The sequence below is a fragment of the Heterocephalus glaber genome, unplaced genomic scaffold, assembly GCF_053883595.1.
Source record: "Heterocephalus glaber isolate CG9 unplaced genomic scaffold, H.glaber_assembly_v1.0 deba00001673, whole genome shotgun sequence".
In the NCBI taxonomy this organism is placed as follows: domain Eukaryota; kingdom Metazoa; phylum Chordata; class Mammalia; order Rodentia; family Bathyergidae; genus Heterocephalus; species Heterocephalus glaber.
Window position 1 is genome coordinate 2,836,316 of NW_028258410.1, and position 15,005 is coordinate 2,851,320.

The 15,005-nt window shown below is 33.6% G+C and overlaps 2 pseudogenes; both read right to left on the reverse strand.

The window, feature by feature from the left end:
• Positions 1 to 929: 929 nt before the first annotated feature.
• LOC147822088 (olfactory receptor 5D3-like) lies at positions 930 to 4,316 on the reverse strand (annotated as a pseudogene).
• A 3,628-nt stretch (positions 4,317 to 7,944) lies between these two features.
• LOC101715046 (olfactory receptor 5D3-like) lies at positions 7,945 to 8,888 on the reverse strand (annotated as a pseudogene).
• Between the last annotated feature and the right edge of the window lie 6,117 nt (positions 8,889 to 15,005).

The window sequence follows — 15,005 nt, forward strand, 5'->3', positions numbered from 1 at the left end:
TGTAGGGGCCAGAGCAGGAGAGAGCAACAATAGCACCTTGCTCACAGACAAAGTTATTGATGATGTTATTTCCCCGGAAGGATAATTTCAGTAAGAAGTAAGTGAGTGTGAGGGAGCATGTTAACGCCCAAGAGTATGATACATCCACTAACAAGGAACACAGCTCGTGAGAGCAACTTAGGTAAGATATATAGTTTCATTAAAGCATTGAACAGTACTCAAATTTATTTAGAAATACAGTAAAATGTGGAAATTTAAAATAGAAACACTTAGAGGGTGAGGTGAGTCAACAACAATACATATCTCCCTATTCTGACCTGGTAAAATTTAACTGTGATTAGCAAAACAGAAGGATCAAAATAAGTTTTATATGTAACCTGGATCATCCAAAGGGTTAAGGCAATCAAATCACTAATCAACTTTTATTAAGCTTCAGGAAAATCAATCACTATCATGAGTGAAATACATTTTATGTTACACTTTTTTTGCCTAGAAATTTAAGAATGCAAAATATCCCATGAAGAATTCAATGTAAATATCTTTATGATATTTAGCATTTTATATTGAATAGCTTTCAACATATTTTTACATCATGACATGAAATTTGCCATTCTATGGCACAATTCTTAAGATCCTCTCACAATTCCCAGATTTTGAAACATACCAAATTGAACTAAAAGTTTTCCAGGTAATGCCATAGGAAGTATACCAATACAGAAAAATTTGTGTTATAATATTTCCTACTAAGATGTAATTTAAATGGTCTCAGTATTAATTTCCAATAAGATTTGTAATTTGAAGTTTAACTTATCAAATATTAGCATAAATAAAAAATCAGAATGCTAGGTAAAGAAATAATAAATATTCTTGCACTGATTTGCTAATGAAACACAGCAACATTGCTCTGAAAATTCACAGTATCCCTGGAATCAACTTTTATGACACAACAATTTGGTAAGGAGTAAATTCCTAACAGTCTCCTTCACATCTTTATTCCTGAGACCATAGATGAGTGGGTTAAGGATGGGGATGACTACTGTATAGAAAACAGAGGCCACCTTGACCAGAAGCCAAGAACTTTTGGTGGTAGGAACAGAATAAAGAAAAATGATGCTACAATGGAACACAGTAATGGCAGTTAGGTGTGGGGAACAAGTGGAGCAGGCTTTGCAGAGGCCCCCAGTTGAAGACATTTTCAGGACAGCGATGAAAATGAAAATATAAGAAGTAAGAACAACCGATAGGCTACTTATTTCATTGAATGTGGCAAAGATAAAAATGATCTTCTGGCTAATGTAGGGGTCAGAGCAGGATCAGCTACAATGGCACCATGTTCACAAACAAAGTTATTTATGAACTTCGTCCCACAAAACAGAAAGTATATGAATATTAAGGAACAGATTACAGCCAAAGTGTATGAGACAGCTACCAGCAAAGAACACAGCTTTGGGGATGTCACCACTGTGTAGAGGAGAAGGTTGCAAACTGCCACAAATCGGTCATAGGCCATCACTGCCAATATCAATGTTTCTGTCACCACAAAAAAAGGCAGGCTAAGAAGAACTGCAGGATACAGCCTGCGAAGGAGATGTTCTGTCTTCCACAGTCAGGTTTTCTAGTAGCTTGGGAGTCACTATGCTGGAGTAACAGAAATCAACAAAGGACAGGTGACTGAGGAAAATGTACATACAGGTGTGTGGTCTGGGACTGACTCTGATGGTCAGGATCATGCCCAGGTTTCCCATCACAGTAATGATGTAGACAGCCAGGAACACCAGGAACAGGGGCACATGGAGGTCCAGATATTCAGAGAAGCCCAGGAAGATGAAGGTGACTCCAGAAGTCTTATTTTCTTGGGTCCTATGGACAAAAGAGAAAAGTTCAAACAGAGAAGTGAGAGCCAGTATTTGTAACTGGAAAGAGAAAGAAACAGTGGCCATCTTAGATCTCCATTGAAGAAATTGGCAGAAATTTTTTTTTTCTCCTTTAGTATTATTTCAACAGTTAATGTTAACTTCTGTAACATTTATAGAGCAAAGAAGACTTTTTTGTACTGGAACAATAACAAACATAGCTCAAGAAAAGAATAAATGGAAAGTAGCATGCTGTATTTGAAATTACATGACTCAGTATTGTCATATTCATCTGGCTTCATAGAACAACCTCTCATTTCTGCATGACTCTAAGATTAATGACAATACTTTCACTAGAGAAAATACACATAGTAATTCCTACAGCTTCTCTCTTGATGTATTTTTTAATCTGGAAGAAGTAACTTAGAGTATTCAAAAGTTGTATAATATAATCATCTTTACCAAATGATGACTGCACCTTTTATTGGTTGATTAATTTTTCTTTTCCATGTTCTCAATTTTCTAGTAACTTAATACTTAACACATCCTGCTGTTATGCTTTAGTTCTATATGGAGCATTTTATACATCTTTAACAATTTTTTACAATAGTAATGTAGTATGTTTAGTGTGATATTTCATTATTTTGAAAATGTTTATCACAGAAATATATGTGTTATGTCCGCAATGATAAAACACTTCAAGTAATAATTAATGAGCTGTCCTTCACTTTTCAATGTGGCATATTTTAGAAGGTCGATGTGTCAAAAATAATAGTGATCAAAATAATAGACAATTCAAATAAATCTTAGCCCACAGTTAAATATATTCTACTTTCAATTTTGAATCTAGTTAAAAGTTTTGGAAAGCATAAGTGTAAGAATAGAGAATTACATTAAAGAGAATTTCATAACATTTCTTCAATATTCCTTAATAGTATTAAATATTTCTTAAACGGAGAATGAAAATTGTAGTAATATAATATTCATATCACCAGAATGAAAGTAGAATATTTACCAATGAATTCAGGTGTTAAAATAAATGATATGGCATGTGGTAGACAAAGAGCTTGATGCTTAGTATGAGGGTTATCATTTTGAAAAGCTCATAGTTGAGAAAATTAGGCCCACTGTTATGCCTGTGTTTGATGTCTGCCCAAAGCCCCATGCACTCATAGCTAGAGTGTGCACAGTGCTAGGATCAAGAGTGTGTGCAGTGCTAGGATCAAGGGCACTAGGATTAAGAGTGAGAGTGCTGCCCACTCTAAGTAGCCTGGATAAAAAATAAGGGATGGAAAGAGCTGTGGTCACACCATGGTGCTATGCTACCTTCTACTCACCATGAACTCTTTCTCCTCTGAGATGCCACTCTGCCTTGGAGACAGCTGATTACGTACTGAAAACTTTACCAACTCTGGAGCTAAAAGAACATTTCCTCCCTTAACTTGTGAGGGTTGGGTATGTTGTCTCAGCAGTCAGTGAGAAAATTAATTAAGACACCCTAGCATAGACATCTATCAACAAGTGAGCAAGTTTGGGAAACTTTCTTCCCGATGCGATAGCAATACTGTAGAACTTCATGTTCCATTCCTCATCTAAGATCATCACTACATTTTCCCATTCTCCTGTACATTTTCCCATTACATCTTCTGCCGATTCCTGCAAGCTGATGTCTGTAGGAAATGTATCTTCCAATAAAACCAATTCTTCAATATTTCCTCTGCAAAACTTTTTAATAAAGTCTGATCACTGCAATCCAAAACAGTGCCCATATTTTTCAGTCACAGTCACATCAATTTAAAATATTTCACACAGCATTATAAGATAATTTTCCACGATTAACTTATCATGAAATTAGGGACATTAGAGATTCCAAATGCTATTAATTAGTGAATGTATAAAATCTGTACAGTTCAGCCTAGCTTTCCCAAAATTTCCCAGATTTAGATATCCAATTTTCATTAGCCCTATTGCATTCTTCTTCAATCATGTTGTATTTATTCAGCTGTCAAATTAAGTTTGTTATTTTCACACCATATTCTCATCTTTTATGCATTATTTTACCATCTGCTATTATAAACATTGGTCATTATTTACTCTTCTCTACATATTCACAAATTGTAAAGTTCATAACTGATAATTACCATGAAATATATTGTACTATTGACAAATATGTTTATTATCACTTACATCCTAAAATATTATGCGAAGATTTTTGTTAATTATTCTACATTGCTAGTGTGTTTGTTTAATTTCTGAGAAAATAAGGAAATATCAATGAAAAAACAGGATGGCAGGAAGACAGATCATAGCTCTCTGGTAGTCAAAATGAGTGAATTTTTGGCCTCTAAGTTTTACACATATTCTAGGCTCTTCTGAACACTACTAGAAGATTTTTCTTCTAAAATTAAATAAATGAAATGCTAGATAAACTCACCTAAATACAGAAGCACTTGAATGACTCATTTACTGAAAAATTATTTGGTAAGTTTAATGAACTCCACAAATAGACTGGTTTAACATTTAATTAATAGAAATGAACATGGCTACCACTCTGGTCCAAGCTATATTTCATTGAGTATTTTGTATGTTACAATTTTTCCAACCTATTAAGAAAACCTAGAAATGACAGACACAAGATTACACCTAAACATATCTCCCGGGGCCAAACTTTGTTAACAGTGATATCAACATGACCTTGGGGACTTGGAAACTCAAGACTATCTTTAAGGTGTTGTGTGAGAGAATACAATTTGACCAATTAGATTTAAAGCAGGCCTTGTGACATCTTGGTTGTGCATTATTTTTCTAAAGCCTTAGAGCATTTCTATGATCAACTTTGCTCAATCTTAATAATTACTACATCTTAATTTCTCAAAGATACAGAACATAGAAATAAACAAGAACAGTCACTTATTAAAAGTAGTCCAGAGATTAATATTTTATTCCATGTTGATTTTATTTTTTTCCTTTTGTTTGTTTGTTTGTTTGGGGGTTTTTTTGGTACCAGGGATCGAACTCGGGTCCTTGAGCTTGCAAGGCAAGTGAGGGAACCACTGAGCTAAATCCCCGGCCCTCTTTTTTCCCTTTTGTTATGAAGGCTCATTTATATTGCTATATGTTGAAATGTACATCTAGTCACACAATAACTTTTATTATGATTGCCTTTGCTAATTTGATCTGTTTTGTAGAGTTTATTTTCTAATCAAACTATTGGTTTTCTTTATAGAAAACAATTTGTGTTTGTCTTTCAAATATGGCTAAGTGATTTTCAAATGTCTACATTTATTATTGCATCTGAAAAAATAGTCATGTTTTTATTAAAATTATTATGGAAAATGGCACTTTATAGAACCAATGTTATGTTTATTTACTTTAATAACTCTATATATCATACCTTTAAAAATACATATGAAGAATACCAACATCATAATGTAAGAATAGCTTTTTTTGTAACTAGTACAAAGGCAAAACTACATTTGTAAATATTGGATGCCAACATGTATTCATCCAAATAATCTTCCACAGGGATTATAAGAATCTGAGGGGAAAAAAATCTCTTTAAAAACATTATTGCAATATTGGATATACATATTTGCAAAATCGTTGGTGAAACACACAGCGATACACACACACATACATGCACACACAAGGGAATATTATTTAGCTTTTAAAAAGAAAGAAATCTTGTCATATGTGACAGTCTTGATCAACTTGGGGGTTATTATGTTTGCTGAAATAACAAGGTTACAGAAGGATAACTATGTAACGATTAAACTATATGAGGTGTCTGAAATCACCAGGACAATTATCTAATTAGGCAAGATGTAAAAGTTCTAGAGAATACAATGTTATGTATAAACTGCTTACAAGTACTATGCATTTTATACTTAAAATTTTGTTGATGGTGCTTCTTAAGTTAAGAGTTCTTAGCACGATGTTTTTAAAAACAAGCACGGAAAATACTTAACATTAGTATTTTCAAATGATAGATTATATGTAGATACGATTTAATGAGATAAGAAAATTTGAACTATTTTATTATACTTGGAAAATAATAAAATGAAATTTGAAAGCAACAAAATAGAATATAAAAAGGAGAAATAAATTTTAATGATCTGATAGCTTAAAATAAAGCAAGAATAAAAACACAATAGCTTTTAATAAGCTCTAAGTAAAATGTTGTATATCTTTAATTATGAAAGTAGACCAAAAATGACAATATCAGCAATAACTCTGACCACACAAACCGAACCACAGATAGATTTATACAATGCATATATCATATTCTACTTTAAAAGATTTTGTCTTATTCCAAATCACAATACTAATATGGATGTTGGTAGGTTTTGTAAATCACAAATAATGTACCACAGTTATTATTCTGTGTCAAACTGTATTTTAATTATTGGGTAATTTTATATAAATGTAATTTATTAGAGTTTCATTTCTATGTAATTTATTCTGAACTATTGACTACAAGTGTTTTCTAATTGTATATCATGTGCTATGGTTTAGATCTAGAATGTCCTCCTGAATTCTCATGCATGTGGAAGGCGAATTGATGATGGGACACTGTGCTAGCCAGTGCATTAATCCACTCATGAGTGTACAGCTTACTGCCCTGTTAGGAGGGGAGTCTGCACAGATGAGGCAGGGCAGAGAGACCTGGATGTGTGTGAATGAACAGCCTTACAATTTAGAAGAAGCCAGAAATATAGCAGGATTGTCCAACCCATAGCCTGAGGGTTGGACATGCCTATGTACAGTCTGCAGTTGGACTAGAATCATGTTACATGGAATTTTACCAAGACTTCACATTTTCTATGCCATGTCAAGCATGAGGAACAAGTGAACATAGGAAATATTTTCATTTAGTTGACAGAATAAAATGTATATCAATTTATGGAACTCTCCTGTCAAAGTAGGACAATTGCATTTATCTGAAATACAGAATGATATTTTCTTTTTGACCCAAGGTTATCTTCACTCTAGGTATATTTAACATGGAACCTTATGTTTCTTTCCCCTCTGTGTCTATTCTCCTTGCTCTGTAACATTTCTGTTCTATGGAAAACAGGCATATATTCTGAACTAATCATTTTTGGCTCAGCTACGTGGTGCATATCATCCAGTAGAATTTTAACCATGGCATAGAAGTAGACTGGGCTAGCTTTTGATTTTGTACCACCTGTTCTTTGGCCCTTGGTATTGGAAGAAAATACTTTATCTGACTTACTGGTTCAAAGAGGACATAGACCCAGAGAACAAAGATGCCAAAATATTTTGAATGACAGAGTGGAGATGAGTTTAGCAGACAAACCCACATAGAGCAGCTTAGTCAAGATGACCAGATGGAATATGCATGGGACTGCCTAACCAGTCAATCAGAAATTAAACATTATCTGAAGTTACGTATTACTGAAATTTCACATAATTTTGTATAACATATATGTGTAACATATATACACAACACAATCCAACATTGGCTTAAATGACAAATTTAGATTTAGAAATTTCTGTGGATTTTGCTTTTGCTTTTAATGTCTTATATAGAATACCAAATAGAATTTATGTTAAAACATTACTTAAAATAATATTACGGATTTCATGGAACAGACATATGATTTATATACTTAGAGTAAACCAATGCTCCCTATGCAAGAGGAAATAAATATTCCTTTTGAACTTTCTTACTATTTTGACTAACTATCAGGTTGCTTTATGGCGTCTGATGTATCTCCATCATGATAAGGTCTAAGAGCAGATTATCATCCCATTCCTCTGTTATGGAAAAATAAAGGCAGGTTTCTGTTAGCAGCCAAATGAAAACGTGTGCCATATCTGCAATTTTACACAACAAATCCTGAGTTTAGAAACAGTTTAAATGATCAGAGATGAAACTATAGTTTATTTTATTTAGAACCAATGTCCTAACATTCAAATTAAACTGCTGTTGATTAATCAACTAAGTTAGGTTAAGTAAGTACTGCTTACTTTTTGAAAAGTGAAGTTTCCGATTGTTAGTAATTCTCCAAATTCTGGACGATTTTGTAAAATTTTCTTTACAATGCAAAGGTAAATCTCACAGACCTCATTCTGTGTGACATAGTAATTTGGACTGGACGAATTTCCTGACTGTGTCTTTCATGTCTTTGTTCCTGAGGTTGCAGATCAGGGTGTTCAACATGAGAATGACCACTGTGTAGAAGACAGAGGCCACTCTGGTCATGAGCCATGAGCTCTTGGCAGTAGGAGCACAGTAGAGGAACAGGATGGTGCTGTGGAAGATGCTGATGGCCGTCAGGTGGGAGGCACAAGTGGAGAGGGCTTTACCACGACCCCTCCGGGAGGGCATCTTTATGATTGTGATAAAAATGAAAACAAAGGAAGTCAGAATAATCAACAGGCTGCTGATTTCATTGAATGTGGCAGAAAAGAAAATGATCTGCTGGTTAATGTAGGGGCCAGAGCAGGAGAGAGCAACAATAGCACCATGCTCATAGACAAAGTTATTGATGATGTTATTTCCCCGGAAGGATAATTTCAGTAAGAATTAAGTGAGTGTGAGGGAACATGTCAACCCCCAAGAGTATGATACACCCATTAACAAGGAACACAGCTTCAGGGACATCACCACTGTGTAGAGGACAGGGTGGCAAACTGCCACAAATTGGTCATAGGCCATCACTGCCAACATGAAAGTTTCTGTCACCACATATATGCTAAGAAGAACTGCAGGATGCATCCTGTGAAGGAGATGGTTCTGTCTTCCACAATTAGGTTTTCTAGTAGCTTGGGAGTCACTACGCCGGAGTAACAGAAATCAACAAAGGACAGGTGACTGAGGAAATAGTACATGGGGGTGTGGAGTCTGGGACTGACACTGATGGTCAGGATCATGGCCAGGTTTCCCAGCATGGTGACACTGTAGATGGCCAGGAACACCAGGAACAGGCGGACCTGAAGGTCTGGATACTCTGAGAAGTATGAAGGTGACTTTGGAAGCCTGATTTTCTTGGATTCTGGTAGAAAAAAGGAAAGTATGTTCACAGAAGCAAGTAGACACAGTAAAATGAGGCAATGTTTAGAGTTTTAGTGTTTACCCATAAAGTATGTCATATAAAATGATTTCTATTTGTCATTCAAATGATCAGACTTGTATCTTTCCCGGGCGCCAAATTCATGAGAAGTGTCAGCCTAGTTTTTGCATCAATCTCAGTTTACCGAAAATTTTTTTCTTGGATAGAATAGTCCTCATTAATTCCAACAAGCTTCCCCTTCCTCATGCGTTTAACTCTGAGAATTTTTAATCTATATAAGAAATTTACTGAAAGAGTAATAAAATTGCTTTTTAAATTGTTTTTTCCATGGCTATTTCTGAATTTCACTTTCCAATGAGTTTCACATTTTGTCACACATTTCTTTCTACATATTCTAGATCTTTCCTACAGAAGAATAATTCATAGTTATTGAAAAGTATAAATGATTGTATCTATTCTCTGTGTATTACAGTTTAGATATTCAGGATAATTTAAATTGTGACAGATTCAATTACAGCATGTCCTAACTTTGTTTTATATGTTGAAGTCTGTACCACATCATCTTCAGGTGGTCATGTTTGTGTACTTCAAAGCTTCCAAAAATGAGACATTCCTTCCTGGCCAATTACAATCATTGGTTAGTTTTATTTCTGCACTGAATTGTTTTATAAACCCACAATAGTTCTAATGCTCTATCCTCCTAGTTTCTTTATTTTTTCATTAATTTGATCACCACCTAACTCATTCTCTTAACCCTGGCAATGCCATTAAGTATGCCATTATAAATATTTGGTAATCCTGAAAAATATCAATTTCATATAATATCTGCCATATAATATAGACTCCAGTAACACACACTGAGTAAGTGAATGTGTGGGTAGGTAAACAAATGTGTTCTTGACCTGTGTTATATGTACATGAGATGAAAGCCTATTCTAATGCTGAAAATGTTAAATTTACTGCGTGATCAAAGCTGCAGCGTAAAATCAAAATGCAAGGAGACCCATTTTGAGTCTTACAAACACGTAGCTGTTTTGAAACCCTATAGGATATGATCATCCTAAATTGGTGTAAAGTAAGGACATTTACAAACATAAAAAAGGGATGCAATGGACTATTTTTCTCTGACCTACAGGGTAATACAGAATTGGGAAGTTTGTTTGAGGAATCTGTTTTTGGCATTTGAAGGGTCTCAATCATTTTATATCTCATCAACCCTCTCTTCTTTTCTTTCCTTCTTCCTGTCTTTACCATTGCCCAAGTCAACCTCCTGTTATGCCACTTCTTTATTTTATTTATTCATATATTTATTTTTTGGTTTTGTTTATAAAAGAAAATATGAAATTTAACTTTCTGAACAGGCTTATTTCAATTAACAGGATGATCTTGATTTCCATCCATTTTCCTACAAACAACATGATTTAATTGTTTTTATGGTAGAATACTATTCTTTTGTGCAGGTGCATCACAATTTCTTTATCCATTTACCTGGTGATGGGCATCTAGACTGCACTCCACACCATACACATGTGTGTACATGAGTCAGTCCAGTATGATTCCTTTAATTCATTTGGAAATATGGCAAAAAGTATTACACCTGTGTCAAGTGGTATTTTTACTTTTAGTCTTTTGAGGCAACTCCAAGTGATTTCCAGAGTACGTGAACTAGTTTACACTCCCTCAACCAATGAAAAAGAATCCCTTTTTTCCTCATCCTCACTAGCATTCCTTGTATTCTTATCATCATTTTCAATTTTTAATGTTTTATTGGCACATGTTTCCAGTACTTGTATTTCCTCATGGCGAGTTGGTAATACTCATACACACCTTAATTCTTTTTACATCTCCCTCCCTTCCCCTCCCCAGCCTCTCCTTGCAAGAGATGTATCTCCCTATGTCCTAATATCTGTCTCTTTTGTATTCCTGATGATAGCCATTCTGAAGGGGGAGTGTGGAAGCTCCAAGCACTTTTGATTTGCATTTCCTAATGACCATTGGTGCTGAATATTTTTTCACATACTTATTTGTTGTATGTACTTCATCTTCTGGAAGTTTCCATTCCATTCATTTGCCCATTTTGGAGAGCATCATATGTTGAGGATTAAAGCTTGAATTCTTTAGTTCTGAGTTACTAAGTCTTTGGCTGGGTTATTTATTTTATAGATATTGATATTCTAGGTATGAGTCCTCTATTAGAAGAGTAGCTAGCAAAAATTTCTCCCTTTCTGTACAATGTGTCTTCACACTGTTACTTCCTTGTTCTGGGGATTTTTAAAATTTTTCTATGATAATATGTATTGATTCTTGATATTAATTCTTGTGCTATTGGTGTTCTATTCAGAAAGTCTTTTCCTGGGCCTAGGTTTCAAGTGTTTCCTCCATACCATCTTCCGGCAATTTTGAAATTTTTATTAGTACAGCTAAGCCTTTTGTCTATTTTAATTTGATATTAATACAGAGCAAGGGATAGGGATAAACCTTCTGCAAATGAAATCCAGTTTTCACAGGACAATGTGTTAAAGAGGCTGACTTCTCTCCAAAGTATGTGTTTGCCCCCTTTGTCAAAACCTAGATGGCTGTATTCGTATTCTATATTTTGCTGAATTTCTGCATTTTCAGTTCTAATGCATTGGTCTGCTTGTCTTTTTTGCCCCAGTTACCTTGTTGTTTTTGTTACTATAAAATACAGTTGGGACTCCAGCATTGTGATACCTACCTCCTGTATTGCTTTCTTTTCTTTTTTTCTTCAGCATTGCTTTGGCTATTCTGTATCTTTTCTGACTGCATATGATTTCTATGAATTTTTTTCTAGTTCAAGAAAAAAGTTGTTGGTATTTTCATAGAAATTGCATTACATAAAAATATTACTTCTGTTAATATTGCCATTTTCACAATATTACTTCTTATCCAAGATCAAGGGTGTCTTTCTATTTTCTAAAGTTTTCAATTTCTTTCTTTGGAGACTTGCAATATTCATTGTAGAAATCATCAACTTCCTTGGTTAGCTTGATACCTAGAAATTTAATTTTTTGATGCTACTGTGAATGGGATTGCTTTCTGATTATTTTATTGATGGCTTCAATATTGGTCTACAAGAACACAATTGATTTCATTGTGATTTTGCATCCTATAGTCACTGAATTTCAAACATTATACTGAACAGACATGGTAACAGTGAACAGCCTTGTTTTATTCCTGATTTTGAAAGAGATGCTTTTAGTTTTTCCCCATTCAGTATGAAAGTGCCAGTGGGATTGTCATACATGGGTTTTAAGAATTTGAGGTAAGATTCTTTTATACTTATATTCATCATGAAGAGATGTCAGGTTTTGTTGAAAACTTTTTCTCCATGTGTTGAAATAATTCTGTGATTTTTATCCTTGAGTCTATGTAGTATCCTATATGTATTGATTCATGTATGTTGAACCATCTTCCATTCACAAGAAAATGACTGAATCATGACGTATATTTTAATGAATTGTTGTAATCTGTTTAAGAGACTCTTACTGAGAGTTTTTTTCATGTATCAAACATGTTAGCCTGAACTTGTTTGAGTCCTTATTGGGTTTTGTTATCAAGGTAATGCTGATTTCAAACACTGAGGTTTGAAAGCATTCTCCTTTTTTCAATTACATGGAAAATTATGAGGAGAATTAGTGTCTATCCTTATAGAAAAGTTTGGCAAATTCAGGGGTAATTCCACTGGGTCTTGGATTTTCTAAATTTTTAGAAGTTTTTTCAAAATAATTTCTAATAACCATATAGATTTTAGTAGTGTCCATTTTGATTTTACTGTTTTCATCTCTCTTTTTTGTAATTTGGGCTTTCTCTCTTTCTTTTGGTAAATTTGACTACGGATTATTCAATTAAAAAAACAAATCTTTTTTTATTGATTTCTTGTGCTGCTTTCTCAAGTTTCAGTTTCATTAATTTCTGCTCTGAGTTTTTAAAATGTATTTCTTACTTGTTTAGGGATGGGTTTGTTCTTGTTTTTCTAGGACTTTTAGTTGCATTACTATGTTATTACTTAATATCACTCTGTTTATCTAATATTCATTTCCTTTCTTTCTTTGTATTCTTTTTTATATTTATATATCAGTTAAAATAAAATTCATTTAAATAAAAATAAAACATAAAAGAAAAGATTCAGGGAAATGTTTTATCTCAGAGATAAGGTTCATAGTGGATTCCCTGGGCAACAGGTTAGCAAAAAAATGAACAGCCAAATACATCATAAAAGAAATGTCAATAGTGTTAAGATTTTTAAAGTTTTATTCGATTAGGAAATTTACATTTCACATCTATTTGTAACTCAGAGTTTTCTGTTTTTCTTCTTCTGTTTGGAGTTGTGTGCATTAGGTCCTTTCTTTCCAGGTCATCCATTTTTTCATAACTATTCTCCTAGTAAAATGCCAGATGGTGTCATGTAAGTATCGATGTGTGCACAGTGAAAAAATGACTTGTGTGATGTATCTATTTTTAGACCTTTGAACAACATTAAATGTGTTCTGCTCTACTTTGGTCAAATTATCCCAAGGAAAATACCCAGATTCACTGAGATGCCACATCACATTTCTGCATATACAGTGTCTCCCAGGAAACACTGTTTGGAAATCATTAGGAACCATGAGTTTTCTTGGCCTTCATTTTCCCTGGAGTTGCTCTTTGAGGAGGGGCAAAGTATAGTTGCCAATATAAATGATGAAAATACCAGCTTCTTCTTCTCTTGACTATTAGGATACAACTGGGTAAGGACTCAAATTTCTTTTAAAAACAATTGGATAGCTTTCCCTTTGAAAATAGGTAAGTTCTAAGAATGCATGGGAAGAAGTATTTATTTATTCACTGAAGGTATTGGTTGATTCTGAGTTATGATATTCATGGAACATTGCCTGTATCTTAGATTTAAATCAACCACCCAGTGAATTGGACCCAGGTTAAATTTCATTTAAGCAACCTGCAGTTAATCATTATCTGAAGAGAACTAAGAATTATAATTGTTAAACCTCATTAAAATATAAATTTAGTGAATATTTACAAATGTTCTATTTATTGAAAACTTCACACACAGTAAATTTACAACAAATAATTATTAAAACTATTATTCCATTTACTTAATAATGCAGACCATTTCTTCACATTTTTGCACAATCTACATGTGATAATTTATCCTTGAAAACTGCTAAGTCAGTTCCAACAGCGATAATTTTTTTCATAACTTCAAGAAAAGGAGATATAAAAAAGAAATTTGTGATCTGTATTTCCAAGAAAGATATCAGGAAAACCTGACAAGGAATACTCAGGAAATTACAGCATGTGAGAAATGGATTTGTTCTGACTCCCTGATAATTGTCAGAATGCATATTGGTAATTTGTATTTCTTATTTTTATATTTAAATATTGTTTTTTTTTCTCTTGTAATTCAGCAAAACCTGGACTCTCTGTTAAAATACGAAATCAGTGAAAACTATCAGAATATTCCTCCATGGTAGGTCAAAGACTGAAGAATAAGGAAAAACACATTTGGGGAATCACCCAGAGAGGAACCCAAAATGATTTTAGGGAAAATTTTACTGAGACGTGGTGCAAGTATGAATTGAGGGTTTCATGCGGTCACTCTACTGTTAATACACAGGACAATGGTAGAAACTAGGATGACTATTCTAAACTATGACCTAGGTATCTCTATCATTTGACTATAATTATCCTGTGTTTTTAAAGTTCCTCAATATGGAAAATGATTAAGAAAATAACACTATATATTGAAACTGAATTCCATTTCATTTTTTTTCAAATATCAAAACTAAAGTAATTCATTAGTTAAGTAAATGCATGTAATAATTAAAATATCAAACTACAGTGCAATAAAATAAAGAATGGAAGGGAATTAATATTTTAAAGTATGATGCTGTCAGATGCTATCTAATTGATTAAATATTAATATATATTAATTTATTGACTCCTTCACAACCTTGACTGAATTAGTCTTTTATGATCATACTATGAAAAAACCAGGTTATTATCTTACTAAATAGAAATTTCAGTAAAGCCTCAGTGATTTTCCTCTTTTGCCCACCAAGCACAATACTTCCTACAGAGCATTCAATGATTA